General features: G+C 50.7%; 1 protein-coding gene across 6 annotated transcripts in view; it reads right to left on the bottom strand.

Moving 5' to 3' along the window:
- The window catches only part of RRBP1 (ribosome binding protein 1), a 47511-nt gene extending 31711 nt beyond the window's left edge, over positions 1 to 15800 (bottom strand). For 5 of the 6 annotated variants that reach the window (XM_040248000.1, XM_040248004.1, XM_040248006.1 and 2 more), the window contains exon 1: positions 15481 to 15800. The gene's annotated coding sequence lies outside the window, so the exon portion shown is untranslated. Of the gene's footprint in view, positions 1 to 8947; positions 8965 to 15480 lie in introns of those variants that run through there. The other variant, XM_040248002.1, reaches the window with a different exon arrangement.
- Between the last annotated feature and the right edge of the window lie 1944 nt (positions 15801 to 17744).

Genomic DNA, 17744 nt, shown 5'->3' with positions numbered 1-17744 from the left:
GAGCTTTAATGATCTCTATAGAAAGTCTTACACGTCTTTTTGTTGTTGTTAAGGTTATTGCTATTTTTAGGTGTACAAGAAAAAGATACCTTTTTCTATTTCTAGCTACTGGCATCCAGCAAAGTTATTCATATTTACACGTGTGTTGTTTACCCAGATAATTACGCTAAACTTTCCTCAAATACAGGAGTTTGTGGATTCTCTTCAAGAAAAAAAAAAAATCACCTATGAAAAAAGCCAGCTGTTTCTTGCTTCCTAAGCCGTATCATCGCATCTCTTTTTCTCATGTCCCTGAGCCGGGCAAGAACTCTGACAGGCTTGCTGGTCTTGTCGCTGAGTCTCCATTTCTGATGTGTCACTATTAGATGCTGTGTTGGTAGAAAACTTTTTATGAGTATCAGGTTAAGCTGTCTTATATTCCTAGTTACCTTTCCTTTTTAATAACTGGGCATTAAGTTTGAGCAAGTGCTTTTTCTTTATCAGTTGACATTTTTTCTAGTCTGAAATGGGTTGAACTAAAATAACAAACATTCTAGTGTTAACTCACAGATGGTTCTGAGTGTGTAGACACTTCTTGATGGTGGGTCTTTTCCTTCTTAATCTCTCACTAGATTTGGTCTGTTGACATTTTTCTGGGGGATTCGGGGCTGTGAGCTCTCATGTGAGGGGAGGCAGGATCATCCTCACACTGTGCTTCCACAGTCTTGGCAGCAAGGTCGCCTCAGTCTCATAAGCTAAGGATCACCCTTTTCCCTCTGTTCTTTGCAGATTCAGAAGAAATGGCCTGTAAAACCATCAGAGTCTGGTTTTTCGCGATCTGTTCCTGGAGGGGAGGAGTGGGTATAGAGCTGCTTTTTTTAAAAAGTTGAAATATAGGTGCTGTATAAGATTATATAAGTTACAGATTACAACATAGTGATTCACAATTTTTAAAGGTTTTTTAAGTATAAAACTGCTCCGTCCATAGTTATTATAAAATATTGGTTATGCTCCCCATGTTGTACAATATACTCTTAGGGCTTGTTTTATTTCATTTTATTTTTGTAGTTAAGGCAATGGCACCCCACTCCAGTACTCTTGCCCGGAAAATCCCATGGATGGAGGAGCCTGGAAGGCTGCAGTCCATGGGGTCGCTGAGGGTCGGACACGACTGAGCGACTTCACTTTCACTTTTCACTTTCATGCACTGGAGAAGGAAATGGCAACCCACTCCAGTGTTCTTGCCTGGAGAATCTCAGGGACGGGGGAGCCTGGTGGGCTGCTGTCTATGGGGTCGCACAGAGTTGGACAGGACTGAAGTGACTTAGCAGCAGCAGCTACACCTCTTAATCCCTTTCCCCTGTCCAGCCCCTCCCCCTTCCCATCCCCCACTGGTAAACACTAATTTATTTCCTATTATCTGTGAATCTGCTTCTTTTTTGTTATATTCACTAGTTTGTTGTATTTTTTAGATTCCACATGTAAGTGATATCGTGCAGTATTTTTCTTTTTCTGTCTGACTTATCTCACTTCACAGGGTACCCTCTAGGTCCACCCATGTTGTCGCAAATGGCAAAATTTCATTCTTTTTTTAATGGCTAAGAAGTATTCTATTAGTATTTCACTACATACATATTATATATGCATCTGATGTCTTCTTTATCCATTCATCTGTCTGTGGGCATTCATGTTGTTTCCACGTCTTGACTATTGTAATTAGTGTTGCTATGAATACTGGGGTGCATGTATCTTTTTGAACTAGTGCTTTTGTTTTCCTTCTGATACATACCCAGGAGCAGAACTTCTGGGTCATATGGTTGTTCTATTTTTAGTTTTTTGAGGAACCTCCATACTGTTCTTTTCCACAGTGGCTGTACCAATTGACATTACTACCAACTGTGTATGAAGGTTCCCTTTGGTAGAGAGCTGACTTTAACTGCTAGTTCAATTTCAATGATGATTCCAGGACCCATTTATGGGTTTATGATTCAATCTACATAATTAATTTTCATCACTCCTTCTTCTAACTTTCATTGGTTCATTCCGTTCTTTCTAACTGCTTGACATGAACATAAAGTGCCTACTATTTTATCTTCTATTATAAAGTGATCCTCAGGCCTTTTCTTTTCTTTTTTCTTGTAGCAAATATTTAAGGTAATAAGTTTTCCTGTAAAGTACTACTGTAGCTTCATCCTCCAAGCTACAATGCACTATTTTCATCAGTGCTCAGTTTGAAGTATCTTCCAGTTCCCAAAAGACCTCTGACTCACAAAGTGGCAGTTAACTTAACATTCCTAACATTCTTAACATTCCTAACATGTGAGGGCTTTGAATTACCATCAACAATCCTAATTCAACTGCACTGTCCATCAGAGGACCCATTCTGTGTGATACAGGTCGAAGCTTTTACACTTGTAACCATGATCCAGGAAGATAACTTGATCCAGGACACATACATGCACCCTCTTATATGCACAGTATGTATGAAAGTGAAAGTGAACTCGCTCAGTTGTGTCCTACTCTTTGCAACCCCAAGGACTGTAGCCTGCTAGATTCCTCTGTCCATGGGGTTCTCCAGGCAAGAATACTGGAGTGCATTGCCATTTCCTTCTCCAACAGTATGTATATGAACATGTAAATAATAAGACTTTCATGAAACAGTAACTCAGTATTAGCACGTGTCCTGCACTGGTATCTCCTAAGCCATCAACATTTTTTTGAAGTTTTTCACAACAAATTAAATTGACTTTGAGGGCCACGGCGTGCTGGGCCTGCAGTCTGACAAAGCACTGGCTTGGATTATGATGTTGGAGTGTTTTGCTAGATTGTGGTCAGCTTTTACAAACATGTACTATGGGAGAGATTGCAGGCAGAAGGAGAAGAAGGTGGCAGAGTATGAGATGGCTGGATGGCATCACCGATTCAATGGATGTGAACTTGGGCAAACTCCAGGAGATGGTGAGGGGCAGGGAGGTCTGGCGTGCTGCAGTCCATGGGGTTGCAAAGAGTCGGACACGACTGAGAGCGACTAAACAACCACAATGTACCCTGTGGACTGAAGACTGCATGTTCCGGTGTATAACCTTCTGCAGAACCCCATTCATTTTCTGTCTATTTAACCTAACAGCTATTGAGAGCTTTAAGAATCTCCCTCTATGAGCATGGATTTGTCAGTTTCTCCTGGGAATCTGTCAATCTGTGCTTTATCGAGAGGGCATCCTATTAGAACATAAAATCAGAACTGCGACATCTTCCTGATAAAGTGCCTACTATTTTATCTTCTATTATAAAGTGATCCTCTTTATCCCTAATGATTTTTTTTCACTTCATTGTCTGATTATTTTAAAAGTTACATCAATTTCTGGGGGGGTTAATATTGGCCCAGAATCATTTTCTGTTCTTCACTTGCAACCTTTCTGGGGTCATGTTTTAAGTGGAACTCTTAAAAATAGCATATAGATGGATTTTCTTTTAAAACTAGCATGGCGATTTGTCTTTGTAACTGGTGGGTCCAGTTCATCAACATCTACTGTGATTCCCTATGTATTTGGACTCATTTACACCACATCTTTTTATTCTTGTTTACAGTACTTTTTCTTTGCTTATTCCTCATTTTCTTATTTTATTTTGCATTCCACTAGACATCTTGTCCTCTGCGTTTGAAAGTTACACTTTTCTGTTTTTGTGTGTGTCTATGTGTAAGTGCTCTTTTAAAAAACTGTGATAAATTTAAAAAAAATTGTGATTAAAATGCCTTTTCCTGTTACATTCTCTTAACACACACACCTGACAGCAGACAGTTCCCAACAAAGGAAGAGCCACAGAAGCCTTGGGTCTGGGGCCTCCATGAAGGGGGGTTCCTTTCCCTCGCACCTGCTTCTCCCTCACACACACCTGGACCACCTGCAGGTACTCTGCAGTTCCAGACACTCATGCTTATATTTCCCAAATGGTCCCCCATCTGTCTGCCAGTCACTGCTTCCTGCGTTGCAGGCCTCCTGCATCTCTGAGTCTCCCCAAAGCACATCCTTGATCACCTGTTTCAGCAAGAATCTCCTCTTAGCAACATTCTCAGTCCCTGCAGCCCTGAAAGGATTTCTTTTCTTCACTGTCATTCAGCATGAATGGTTAGCTGAGTACAAAATTCTATGCTGAGAGCTACTTACTCTCACCGCTTTGAAGATACTGTTTTATTTCTCTGGCTTTTATTTTTTTTGATGGGGAGAGGGGCGGGAGTGCTTAGTACTAAAAGGCATGTTGTCAATTTATCATTTATAAGACCTTTAAAAAAAAGATCTCATTACTTTTAAGATCCATCTTTTGGGTTCTGAGGATTCAACAAAACCTTTAGGTGAGCAGTTATTTTCACCGTCTAATCCAGGCTCCCCGTGCCTTCTCGCGTGTTTCATGCGTTCTGGGAAGCAATGCTCCTGGCTTCTCTGCAGTAACTCCTAACCGCACCTCAACCTCTGCCACCGCTCAGCAGAGATCCTCAGACCTGTGCTCCACTTCACCGACTGTCTCTTCAGCTGAATCTAACCAGCTCTGTAATCAATCAGTCCTTTGAGGTGCTTTTTCTTTTTTTTCCAAGTTTGCCTTGTTTTTTCCCTGGTGCTATTTTTCCCCCATTATTGGTTTTCAGTACTTTTATACCTCTTAATAGTGACTCTGGGGGTATTTTATCAGTGGCAATCCTGTCTGGTCTGAATTTCAGGCTTGTCTCCAAAGAGCTATTTTATCTTTGCTTCAACAAGGCCTTAGGAGAAAGCAACAGTGAGGACAAATTTTTAGAGGCAGTATCATCTCTGGTCAAACATTCCCAGCCTCTCCGGCCTCAGGACAAATAGTCTTATCATCTCCACGCCCCCCACCCCTCAACTAGCAGCCCTTTTAGCGCAGGTTTTACACGGGAATATGGAGGGGGATTCCATTCCCTCCACACAGCTCCCACCTGGACATAAAAGCCAAAGACCCAAGACCCAGGCTCTGGATGGTCACACCCACTCCACAGGGCCAGCCTGCATCTGTGTGCCCGCCACTTCCCCCTCCCCGGGGGCTTATGGCCTCTGGCAATCTCTTTTACTACCCTGCAAGCCCAGCTATATTTTTTAGAGAATGCTTATTTGGGCTTCCCTCGTGGCTCAGCTGGTAAAGAATCTGTCTGCAAAGTGGGAGACCTGGGTTCCATCCCTGGGTTGGGAAGATCCCCTGGAGAAGGGAAAAGCTACCCACTCCAGTATTCCAGTCTAGAGAACTCCATGGACTGCACAGTCCATGGGGTCGAGAGGAGTCGGACACAGCTGAGCGACTTTCACTTTTGGAGAAGGAAATGGCAACCCACTCCAGTACTCCTGCTGGGAAAACTCCATGGACGGAGGAGCCTGGTAGGCTACAGTCAATAGGATCGCAAAGAGTCATGCATGCCTAAGCAACTTCACTTCCCTTATTAACCTCATCTAACATGAAATCTTCAGATCACCTCATCTTAAATTTTAAGGGTAACCTCTAATTCTATTTTTTTTAAACCAGAAAAACTAAGAGAAAAATCGGTAACTGAAAGATATATTCAGAAATAATATATTTCATGTTCTAAGAGGATGGAAATAACTGACTTCCTATTTTCAAGAAACAATGCTATTCATTTTAAAGAAAGCTAAAACACCAAAAATAGAAATGTACTCTATTCCAAGCCTTGGCTTATTCATTGGCCATTTCAGATTCAATTTCTTTGCCTAAGGAAAAAGAAATAAATACATAAACCACTAACATGTTTTTGTGTTTCTCCAAAATAACAGTCTTTGGAAAAGTTAGGTACATAAATAGATCTAAATCTTCTTGCCTCATCAGTGAAGATCATACCCCACAAGGTAGGAATCAGGAACCCCGACTCTCCAAGACACACATGGCCATTCAGACATGCAGAGTTCTTCCTGCAGCGGACACGGGGCTCCCAGGGAGTGGGATCAATGCTTTCCCACTGCGTTCAGTCTAACCCCAGCACAACCATGCTCCTGAGCATCTCTGAATGCAGGTTCTGTTAGGGGAAGCACACTGACTGAAGCCGCCCACCCTGGCCAGGCCCTTCAGTAACCATTTGCATGAGTTGTTTTATGACAGGAGATCCTGGTAAGGAATATGGAACTAATAAGCCACTACCATCCAAAAGAGTTCGGGAAAGGTCAAAAGGAGACACTGCGTGTCCATCCACTTCCCAGAATCCCTCTCGCTAGCATCCATCTTGGCTGAGCAATGCAAGTGCCACCAGGGTAACCTGGTGGGTTACAATGATCTGAATTACAATGACTGGCCAAAGACCACCCGGAAACTAATCCCATCACCATAAAACCCAAGACTGCAAGCCATGTGGCAGAGCTGTTCTCCTGGGTTCCCTTACCCTACTGCTCTCCACCCGGGTGCCCTTTCCCAGTAAAATCTCTTGCTTTGTCAGCATGTGTCTCCTTGGACAATTCTTTTCTGAGTGTCAGACAAGAGCCGGCTCTTGGGGCCCTGAAGGGGGGCCTCCCCCTTCCTACAACAGTTCCGCTAAACATCGGTCAGGTGGGAACCACTGATACCACATCGCAAAAGCACAGGTACCGTGGTGGAGGAAGAAAACGCATGCCATGCAGTCTTACTGGGGAAAGGTATTTTTCTTGGTTTTTCCATTTTTATACTATTGCAAACATTGCCTCTCTTAAGTTTCATTCTCTGCTGCTGGTGACACCGACAAGTAATTGATCTTTGTTCGGTGATTCTTGCCCACCCCTCCACCCCGGGCAACCTTGCCTGTTTCTACTAACAGTGTAGATTAAAACATTTTTTCTACACATGTAAGCATATTGCCTGTAGATCCTGTTCCTTTCTTTCCCATCGTTCTATCTTCAGCTTCACTTTTCTTGAGTGTTGGCCCAGGGCAGGACCGCCAACACCGTGCACGAGAGGAGTGTCAGCAAGCACCCCATTCGTTCTCATCTCAAAGTGAAATACCTGAGTGTCTTGCTATTTAGTATGGTGCTCAGTATAGAGCTCCTGAAGGCACCCCTTTCATCAGGTTCTTGGTTGTCTTCTTAGCTCAGTGTTGTTAAATTACATTTTCCTAGAAATTGACTTATGTTGCTAAAAGTTGCAAAACCGTTGCCACGTTGGGGTGAAAACAGATGTCTTGTATGTAAGGTGTGGTACAGCCTCCTCCCCCGGATCCTCCAGGTTCTAATAAACACTTGGGACACTGGTAGACTCTTACTGGGCACAAGCTGTTCATGAAAACCACTCATCTTTTCAATGTCACCACTTCTGTACTGAAGTCCCATTTGACACTCAATATTATTTTCCCTTTCCATGACCAATTTTGCTTGATACGTGTCACCATGACTTATCTTTTTTAAAAATGAAGCTCTGGCTTTGTTGAACTCCTCTGCAAGCTTCTCCCACATTTAAAGCGAGGGGCTTCCTTTCTGCTGGAACAGCATTTGCTTGTGGGCAGAAATGCCAGGGACAGCAGCGGAGCCTCGTAGGCTACAGTCCTGGGGGTTGCAAGAGTCAGACAAGACTTAGCAACTAAAACACCACCACTGGTAAAATCTGACCCTTCCACGAGCCTTTTGCAAAGGCTCATATTTAATGAAGAACTCTGCAGCCAAGGACTGCCACCTCTAGGACAGGGCGAGGGTGGCAGGAGAAGTGGTAACTCAGCCTCACCTGGTTCCTTTCTACAGTCAGCCACTGTGGACTACAGTCCAGGCTCTACAACGCTGGCGGGGGTACAACAGAGGATCAGCGCTAGGGGGAGAAGTCCGCACTGTCAGTCATCAAAGTCAGGGGCAAGACTACACTTTATAATGTAATTTATTATATATCGTAACAGAAGCCCCACGTCGGAAACTACCTGAGTGCCCCTCCAGAGCGACACGTGGAGAACACACAACACAGGGATAACCCACCACAGCCCCAGAGCACGGACAGACCTCACGTTCACATGCAATGTCAAGTGGAGACCCAAAGAGCAACACGCGTGTGAGTCCACTCCCCCCGAGTTCACCTGGGGGCGGAGGGACCCGCAAGCTAAAGGTCAGGAGGGTAGTGACCCTCCAGGAGGGGCAACAGCTGAGGGGCACCAGATGAACTGCTGGGGGATCACATTTCTTGGTCTGCTGGTTAAACAGGGTGCTACCCCCATGGACCTTGACTAAGCTGTAGACACAATGGTACATTTTGCGATATTTGTGTTTTACTTTAGTAAGGACTTTCTGGTGGCTCAGACGGTAAAGCGTCTGCCTACAATGCTGGAGACCCAGGTTCAATCCCTGGGTCGGGAAGATCTCCTGGAGAAGGAAATGGCAACCCACTCCAGTATTCTTGCCTGGAAAATCCCATGGACGGAGGAATCTGGTAGGCTACAGTCCACGGGGTTGCAAAGAATCGGGCACGACTGAGCGACTTCACTTTAGTAAAGAGTTAATGCATATAAATATACGTATGCCAACTTGGTAGGAAAGTAAGTCCAGGTGACTCTGGAAGGAGCATCTCTGATGCCTGGCGGGTCTGTACAGGCTCAGCCACTCCTATACCACTCAGGTTGCTCACATGCTCTGACCACATGGCTCCCATGAGAGGGGAAGCGGAGACCAAGGTCCTGCGGGCGGGCACTTCCTACCTTAACTCCCCACAGCCCACACTGTCCCTGGTGGCTTCTGACACCAGGCTGTTCAGAGCAAGGCTTGGGGCTTCCAACCTAAGAGGGAAGAAGTGGCTGGGCCTGGCCATGGCTACTGCCGCCCTGTCCACGCCCGACATGTTGCTGAGACTGCCGGTTCGGTGTTGGTCACCCAGTCACTCTCCTGTACTGACTCCCTCTCCCGATCACTGTGGTTACTACAAAATTCCCCACAGGATTATCTTTCTTTCTTATGACTACAACTGGTCTAGAATTCCCAGGAAATGAAAACATACTCAACAGCAACAAAGTTACCTTTAATTCCTATGCAGGGTGAGTCTTAATTAAAAAGGAAATCGGTTTTGCTACAGTTGAATTGAACCTTTTAACCACTGAATGAAAAGTGTCAGGAAAAGGTACCACCTGGGCTGAGGGCCAGAACCTGATCTCTCTTGTGAAATGAGTGGGCTAGTTCCTCCCATCAGAAGGGGTTAAAGTCTAGGATCAACTGTTTCTCTGCCTAAAAGCAAAGGCAGGAAGAGTTGAGGGCTGTTGACTCAGCCTGGAAGGGGCTACGACCAGCCAGACCCCCTGTTCAAGCACCCCCCTCTCAGCTCCCATGCCCCTGCCTTGAGGACGTACAGTCGGGAAGGCAGGAGGTTAGCCTCATCAAGCCCTCTTGCTCTTCGGCCCCACAGAGTCTGGCTAAAAGGAGCGGGGATGGAATGCCAGTTACCTTCCTGCCACTAAGGAACACTCTTGCTCACAAAGCACAAAATCACCTCTTTTCAGAGGCAGCACATTGTTCAAACCAAAGAGAGTGTTTGGCTCCTGGTAAGGGCGCGTCACCGATATGCTCAGCTGCCCCAGGAGCCAGTCTAACTCCTCAGCTTGGCCGGGAGGTACGGATGCTCATGGCAAATTCTCCTCCCAGAACGGGCCGGTCCAGCGAGGCCCCGTGTGGGTTACAGACAACAGAGAACAGGTGGCATTGAGGCTAGTCTAATGGCCTGCGGGTGAGGGTGCTGGGGGGAGAGCAGATGCCCGAGCCCACTGCCGAGGGTCACTCCAGAGCCCTGGGCTCTGCTGACCAGAGGACGGCCCACGTGCGGCAGCGTGGCCACGAGGAACTATCAGCTCCCGGCAGGAGCCAGGCTGGAGGGAACCCCACTGTCACTTGGCTTTAGAATTTTATTTTTCGTGTTTATATTTGACACTCGAGGAATCCAGGCTACTTGAGACGGAATCATAATACACTCACAGAACTCGCGCACTAGAAAATCACCTCTCCATTAGCCCGGCAGGACAGGCATCTACTGTGCGCTGCTGTTCTAGGCGCCAGGGCTGCCTGGGGAAACCGAGCAGACACGTCCCTGCACTGGGAGAGCTTATGCTCCGGGGACAGAAGTGACAAAGTCAGTCACACACGCAACACATCGGGTGGTGACTGTGCAGAGAAGGGGGACGGCTCATGGGGCTGTCACTGCACAGACATGAGGACAGCAGGTGGAGTGGCCACGTGGCTGTTTGGGAACCAGTTCCCCTGGGAGAACCACGGCGCATGCAAAGGCCCGGCGGCCAGAGCACGCCCAGGAAATAAGAGGGCAGTGGTGTGACCGGAGCGGAGCAGAGGGTGGGGCCAGCAGTGAAGCAGAGGGAAGGCGGGGCCTTGGAGGGTCTTAATGCAGGGTGGCACGACCTGCCCTGGGAACGGACCAGAAGGCGAGGGTGAGGACAGAGCAGGAAGACCACCCAGAGCCAGTGAAATACACCAGGGGATGAGGGTTCACGCCCAGCCAGTCTGGGGGGACGCGGTGAGTGGACGGAGCTGGTAGGTTTGCCAGCATGAAGGATACACATATGAGAAAGCAAGGAGTGAAGGATAAACCAAGATGTGTGGCCTGGAAGATGGAGCCACCTGGCCTAGTTTCATTTTACATGAGGAAACTGAAGCCCCGGGAAGGCAAAGTCATGTCCAAGGTCATACCACTTACTCTGGGGATTAGAACCCTTCCCTCGCCGCCCTAAGCTGCAGCTTGGGGGAGACCCTGGTGGACTACTCAGGTCACAGGCAGATGAGTAGCTCTCAGAGGTGGGGGCAGACAGTGCCCCAGGGACCCAAGCAAGGTATAGTGAGGGGTGGGGGCTGGGAAGAGAGCACAGGCCCTGCTCAGGGAGGCGACTGCAGTCCACGGCTGCCACCAAGAAACAGATCCAGTGGGCCCAGAAATCCCCACTGTCCCCAAGAAAGCTTCAAAATCTAGATTTTTAACAACAGCTTCTCCAATTTTAAAAGGTGGCTCAGTGGTTTAGCAACATGGGGCTGGACAAACCTCATGCACTGGCCAAGTGCCCTCCATGCAGGTGTGGCCCCAGCCAGGAACCAGTCTCAAGTCAGCCCCAAACACACCTGGTTCACTCACACCTCAGCCAGGGTCAGGGCACAACATTAAAGCCCTGAGTCTAAGATGGTCTTTTATTCCAACTTTGAGGCCAGCAGGTGATGTTCACGATCACAATAGCTAGCTGATCACTTCCAGCATGGCCTCTCCGACCAGCACGACGGCAGCTGCCAGTCACTCTGGGATCTATCTCTGTTAACTGGGTTGGTGCTGCTCTACATGCCGTACTGACATGAGGCCACTCACTCAGAAAAATTCTCTCCAAATTCTAACCAATGATCCTTTCGAAGTTATATGGAATATAACAAAGTGCTGGCAATAGCCAGGGCACACCTGATGCCAGCCAAGCAGGCAAACACCAGGACACTGGACCAGGCAGGGTTTGGAGACCGGCTGCTAGTGCAGCCTTGCTAAAATAATCCAACGTAGAAACTGCAAAACCTTCTTTATAAAATTACAGTTGCTCTGAGTTGCTGAGTGGGTGGGAGAGACACATCACCCATGGCACTTAAAGGAAACAGGCCAAAAAAAAAAAAAAAAAAAGAAGCAGGCCATATGTGCCTGGCCTTTGGCCATGGGAGTCGGCCTGCCAGTCTCAGGAAACTCACCTGAACTTTTGAGCCTAAGGAAACAGCCTCCAAGAAGTCCCCAGGTTAATTTTTGGTAATGTCAAATGGCACTGAACTCTTGCCCAGGTTCTCTGACTTAGAATGAAATATTTACTTTCCCATATGCTTTCTGCCCAATATCTATTTTCCATGTCTGTTACACTGGGCCATTTTGATGGTGCTGCTTTTAGGCAGGAATCTCTCCAGAGCAGGACCCTGCTTCCTGCTTCTTGCCCTGAACATGCAATTTGTAAGGTGCACCCAAGTCAGTCCAAAAGTACTTTCTAAGGTGACATGTCAGTAGATGGACATGCATGAACTGCCATTAGTCAACTGTTCCTGACCTACAGAATGGGCACTTTACAGGGTTCAACGCAACACTGTCTCTAAATGATCAGGAAAAACAGAGGCATCAATGTTCAGGGGGGAGAAGGCATTGGCAACCCACTCCAGTACTCTTGTCTGGAAAATCCCATGGATGGAGGAGCCTGGTAGGCTGCAGTCCATGGTGTCTCGAAGAGTCAGACACAACTGAGCGACTTCACTTTAATTTTTCACTTTCATGCATTGGAGAAGGAAATGGCAACCCACTCCAGTATTCTTGCCTGGAGAATCCCAAAGACAGAGGAGCCTGGTGGGCTGCCGTCTATGGGGTCGCACAGAGTCGGACACGATTAACGTGACTTAGCAGCAGCAGCAATGTTCAGGGAACACCAGCCACCTTCAGACCAGTGCTGTTCAGGACTCCCTGTGGCAGGGGAACGGATTGAAATCTGCGCTGACCACGTGGCACTGGGCACTGAAATGTGGCTTTGTGACTAATAAATGAACTCCCATTTTATTAAAGTTTAAATACTTTTGTGTGGCTACCCTACTGGACAGTTCTAGACAGGAGCTTTTGCAGACATGCGTGAGATTCACTCGTCTGCAGTGTACGAAGGCCCGGCACACAGGAGATGGTGAAGAAAGATGTGAGATGAAAGCATGGTCTTCACACTCACTGCCATGCTTCACACTGACTCCCCACCTTCCTTCCACTGAAACTCTTCATTTCCAGATCGAGGTGCTCCCTTGGAGTGTGGAATTACAAGGCCTGTTGGTGAACATTCAGAAGGCTGTGCCCATATCACCCAGCAGCTGGGCAGCAGGAGCTAGCCTAATGACTGCCTGACCTGCTGGGCCTCCACATTCTCACCCACTGGATGGACACCAGAGATGGAGATCAAAGTTGTGAATCCATTTCTAAACAGTAAACCTTAAAAATCAAGTTGGGCTGAGCTTCAGTTGTCCAGTGAGACAGCTGGAAAAAATGTACCAGATTGCTGGTCTGCCTCATTTCATCCACATTTATTCTGTTATGTTCAAAGTGTTAGTTGCTCAGTTGTGTCCTACTCTTTGTGACCCCATGGACCGTATAGACCAGCAGGCTCCTCTGTCCATGGGATTTTCCAGGCAAGAATACTGGACTGGGGTGCTGTGTCCTCCCAGCTACTAAATAAACCAGTATTCCAATCATCAAATTGTTTGCATTCAACCACTTACATGGAATTTGGTGCTGTATCATCACTATAGCCTATTGACCTAGGGCCCCCTTTAGCAAAGAGCATAATTGCTCAAATGTGACTCAGTGATTCAGGATTTATTTAAAACTCTCCCATCACCAAAAAATATTCATGCACCAAGATACCAATCTAATCCCTTACTCTCTGTAGAGATGTTCAAAGGCACACTCCTAACTCTGAAAGGAAAGAGTTCTGTTACAGCACGGTACCTCCAGCTCTGCACACAGGACACAGTTTCTAGTCCCAGAAACACCTTTCTCATCCCCCTCTCTGGTCCTCCCCACAACCCAATCTCAACTGGCCCAGAAACCCTGCATGGCTCCACCATCTGCCTCCAGCTTTCCTCCTTCACTTAAATAGAGAGGGATGTGGCATGTTTAGGACCTCAGAACTGGAAGCTTCTTCCTGGAAGGAACACGAACTGGCTGTCTGTGGCGGGGCTGACCTCTGGAGAGTTCACAAAGGAGTGGAGTCACCAGGACTTCCTGGTGTCGGGTTAAATGGAAGTCAGGACGACTCAGCACAGAGGACAGCATCAGGGGACGCAAGGTGCTCCCCAGCCACGTAGGTCGTGAGTAAAAGCACACAGCTGCCCTTCTGGAAAGGCTGGACCAAAGACCTGAGTCTCTGGCGACATTCAACAGTCAAAAAGCTCTGATAAGCTCTCTGGCTGTCCCCAACTCCAGAAAATGCCCAGACAGTTTCAGCACACCAGGCAAAACCTGGGAGGTTCCCAAGAGCCTGCAAAGTTTCATTTCCTTAGTGCTTCCTAGGCTGATGACCTCCGACCTCCAGGAGTTATTGCTAAACTGCCTTCGTTTGCACAAGGTCCCCGTATGTCGCAGCACCTACCAGGAGCCTGTCTGACCCCATTGTGAGTGGGTGGTTCTATCTCCAGGCCACAGATAAGGAAATCCGAGTTCAGAAAGGTTGAGAACCCTGAGCAGAGGGTCTGTGGCGTGGCACGGGGTGGGACCCAGATTCTGGGACGTGGCAAGGCTGCGCCTGCAGCGGGCTGGTTGGAGGCAAACTCAGACCCCACCTCCCTCCTGGCCTCTGAACACTCTAGAAACTCATGCAACAGTAACCTCTCACACCTGTGGCCCACTCCCACGCGTGCTGGGTCTCCACGGCTTCTCTCTTCAGCAGCCCCTCTTTCCAACGTGGACCCGCACCCCGGAGTTTAAACAGCCTGGCCGACTCTCCACAATGCGGGCTTGCGGAAGCCAACCCCTTGACCATGACACCACCCAAGCTACCGATTTTTATCTGCCATCGGGGGAGGGCTCCCCGAGGCTTCCCAGATGCTGCACTGAAAAGCGCGGACCGCAGCCCGCCCTCCCCAGCCCAGAGCGAGGCTGGGTGCCCCGGGCAGGAGCCAGACCGGGTGCCAGCGCCGGGCGGCCGCGCCAGGGATGCCGCTTCCTCTGGGCCTGGCACTGCCGGCCCATTCATCGTCCCCGGCCGGGCACCCTCGCGCCGGGTCCGCGCGGCCAGCCGGGAAAACGGCGCTCCTCGGCCCTGCCGCCAGGGGGAGCAGGGAGTCGCCTGCCACCCCTCCGGGAAGTTGCCACCGCGGCCCGCCGGGCGTCTGGCCCTGGACGGTCCAGGTCCCCGCACAGCGGGCCACCCCCACCTCCGCGGCCCCGCGCCCGCCCCGCCCCGTCGGCGCCGATCGGCCCCGAGCCGGGGCCGCAGCCCGAAGTGGGCGCGCTCAGCCCCGGCCCCCATTCAATCCCGCCCCCTCTCCCCGCCGGCCTCCGCCGCCTTCCGCCCCCCCCCCCACCCCCAGCCCGGACTCCAGCCCGGCAACGTCATCGGGCCGCTTCCCGAAGCTTAACCCCTTCCTCTGCCAGCTGCGCGCCGCCCCGCCCCGCCGCCAACTTTCTTCGCCCAACTTCGGAGCTCGCGGGCCGGCCCGACGGCCAGGCAGAGACGAAGGGAAGGAGGGAGCGGCGGCCACGTCGCGCCGCGGGGCCGCGGCCGGTCCAGCCGACGGCGAGGACGTGGGGTTCACACCGCCGGCGCGCTCGGCCGACGCCCCCCCGCATGGGGTTCGGGCCCGGCACACGCCACCCCCCACCCCGGGGCCCACCGGGACCCCCCCTCGCCCAGGTCCGCGACCGCGGCGACGGCGGGCGGCACCGCCGCCGGGGGAGGGGCCGCCAAGGAGACGTGTCACTCCCGGCGCGGCCCGGCCCGGCCCGGCCCCGGCGCCCCGACGGCCCAGCCCGCGCGCCGCCGCCGCTGCTGCAGGGCCCGGCCAAGTTTCTTACCTGCAGCCGGAGACGCGGGAGGGAGATCGAGAGGGCAGGAGCCGCCGCCGCCGCCGCGGAAGCGGGAGAGAGAGGAGCCGGCCAAGCCTCTGGCGAGAAGCCGCCCCCTAAGTAGCTGCGGGCGCCTCGATCCCGACGCTGCCCGCCCCGTCCGCCGTCCGCTCCGGCCGCTCGCTGGCTGCGTGCGCGCGTGTGGAGTCGTGGCACTTTCTGCCTCGGAGCTGGCGAACGGCCCCCTCCGCAGGGATCGCCGCCTCCTGCCTTCCCCACCCGGGCCAGCCATTCATCGAGCCGCCTTTCCCCATTGGCTCGCACCCCGCCACTCCGTCGGCTGCTGGCCAGTCAGAGCGCCGGCGGCCGAGCCGCGGCGGCGCCCATTGGGCTAGGAGGCGGGCCTCCGCCTCGGCCAATGGGAGAGGGGAGGAGCTGCGGGGAGCCGCGGGGGCAGGGGCGGGGCCGGGGTAGGGGGCGGGGCGGGGGCGGGGCCGCGTGGTGCGGCGCTCGGCCTTGCGCGGGGCCGGGGCGGGGCGGGGCCGGGACGCTCGGCCACGCGCAAGGGAAGGGGCCCCGGCCGGCCCCGCCCACCCCGGGCGCTGGCTCCGCGCGCGAGCGCCGACCCGGGCTAGGCTCTGGGCCGGCGGAGCCGTGGAGGTTCGAATCCAGGCGGCGCTCTGGCCGCGCCCCTGGCCCGCTCCGGGCTGATGTGGCGGTGGGTGTCACCCTGAGCAGATGGTTGCGCAACACGGGAACCGTAGGGAGAAATGCTTCGTCTAAAAACCAGCTAACTTACCCCCGCAGCAGCGCCCCCTCCGGGCGCTGGATGAGAGGACAAGTCCTGCCGGCGGTCAGTCCCGAGAGGGCTCGTCCCTGTGTTCATTGCAATTGGCCCCAGAAAGAATTTTCTCGAGTAAATGGAGGATCGAGGGCGGAAAGTCCAGACGACGCGCAGAGAAATGGAGGCAGGGCCTCACTTGCACCCATTTTCAGAGTGGTTACATCGAGGCACAGTCCAGACCTCAGCTGGCAGCAAGGCCGCAATTGCAGTTCTCTTTATGACTGCAAGGAGATCCAACCAGTTCATCCTAAAGGAAAGCAGTCCTGAATATTCATTGGAAGGACTGATACTGAAGCTGAAACTCCAGTCCTTGGCCATCTGATGTGAAGAACTGACTCATTAGAAAAGACCCTGATGCTGGGAAAGATTGAAGGCAGGAGGAGAAGGGCACGACAGATGAGATTGGTTGGATGGCATCACCGACTCGATGGACATGAGTTTGAGCAAACTCCGGGAGTTGGTGCTGGACAGGGAAGCCTGGCGTGCTGCAGTCCGTGGGGTCGCAAAGTCGGACACAACTGAGCGACTGAACTGAACTTATGGCGTTTACGCCGCGCTGTGGGGAGGAGAGAGGTCTGAGCCAAATAAACTCGCCCACTTCCCAGAAAACTGAGCAAACCGGCTTCCTTTTGGGACTTCCTCCCTGACCCCCAGCCCAGCCCCACCCCCACCCCACTCCCAGCCCCATATAAGCCAAAACTCTCTCTTCATACCAAATTAATCTTTCAATTAAGATAATTTTAGGCCTGGTGTTTAACCATGATATCAGTGCCGCTTAAAAGCTAACTCTTTAAACTTGAGCCAAAGACAATTTCTTTGAAATTAAGGTTTCTGAGAGGCCAAGGGGTCTGCTGCAGGCTGTTCTGCCCCACACCGCTTCCCCTGCCTTCCCCACCCCCGGGTACTCTTCACAATATCTGTTTCTTGGACAATTTCACATACTCCCTCCCCCTTTGTCACTGGTACTGTACCCGTTGTTAGAAAGATGTGCAAAGATAAGCCATCAGAGAATAAAGAGGGATTGGGTTGAAGTTAAACCGTTCATTCCTATTTTTAATCTCAGCAGTTCCCTAGCATATTAATGATTAATCAAGGGGAATTAACCTGGATTAGGTTTGGACAGTCAGTCTTTTTTCCAGTGGTGAACTCTGCTCCACATAAAAGTCAAAAAATCCGGTTTCCTGCTGTTGTATGTTACCAGCTAGTTCTAGTTGACCATGGGTAAACCAGTTAAGCTCTCTGAACATGGGTGTATCTTCTAAGACAATCACTATCCCCTCTGGGTTTTGGAGGTTCATTCTTCCATTCTTCTGTTCATTCATTCATTCATTGGTGTTTGTTGAGTGCCTGGAATTCATTACCAGGCTGGCAAACAGCCAGGAGTGATACACAGACCCAGTAAAGACGCCATTACCCTGGGAAGACTTGC

The sequence above is a fragment of the Oryx dammah genome, unplaced genomic scaffold (genome assembly GCF_014754425.2).
Source record: "Oryx dammah isolate SB20612 unplaced genomic scaffold, SCBI_Odam_1.1 HiC_scaffold_10, whole genome shotgun sequence".
NCBI classification, from domain to species: Eukaryota; Metazoa; Chordata; class Mammalia; order Artiodactyla; family Bovidae; genus Oryx; species Oryx dammah.
Note: the sequence above shows the minus strand (reverse complement) of the source record. Positions and strands in the feature narration are given on the sequence as shown.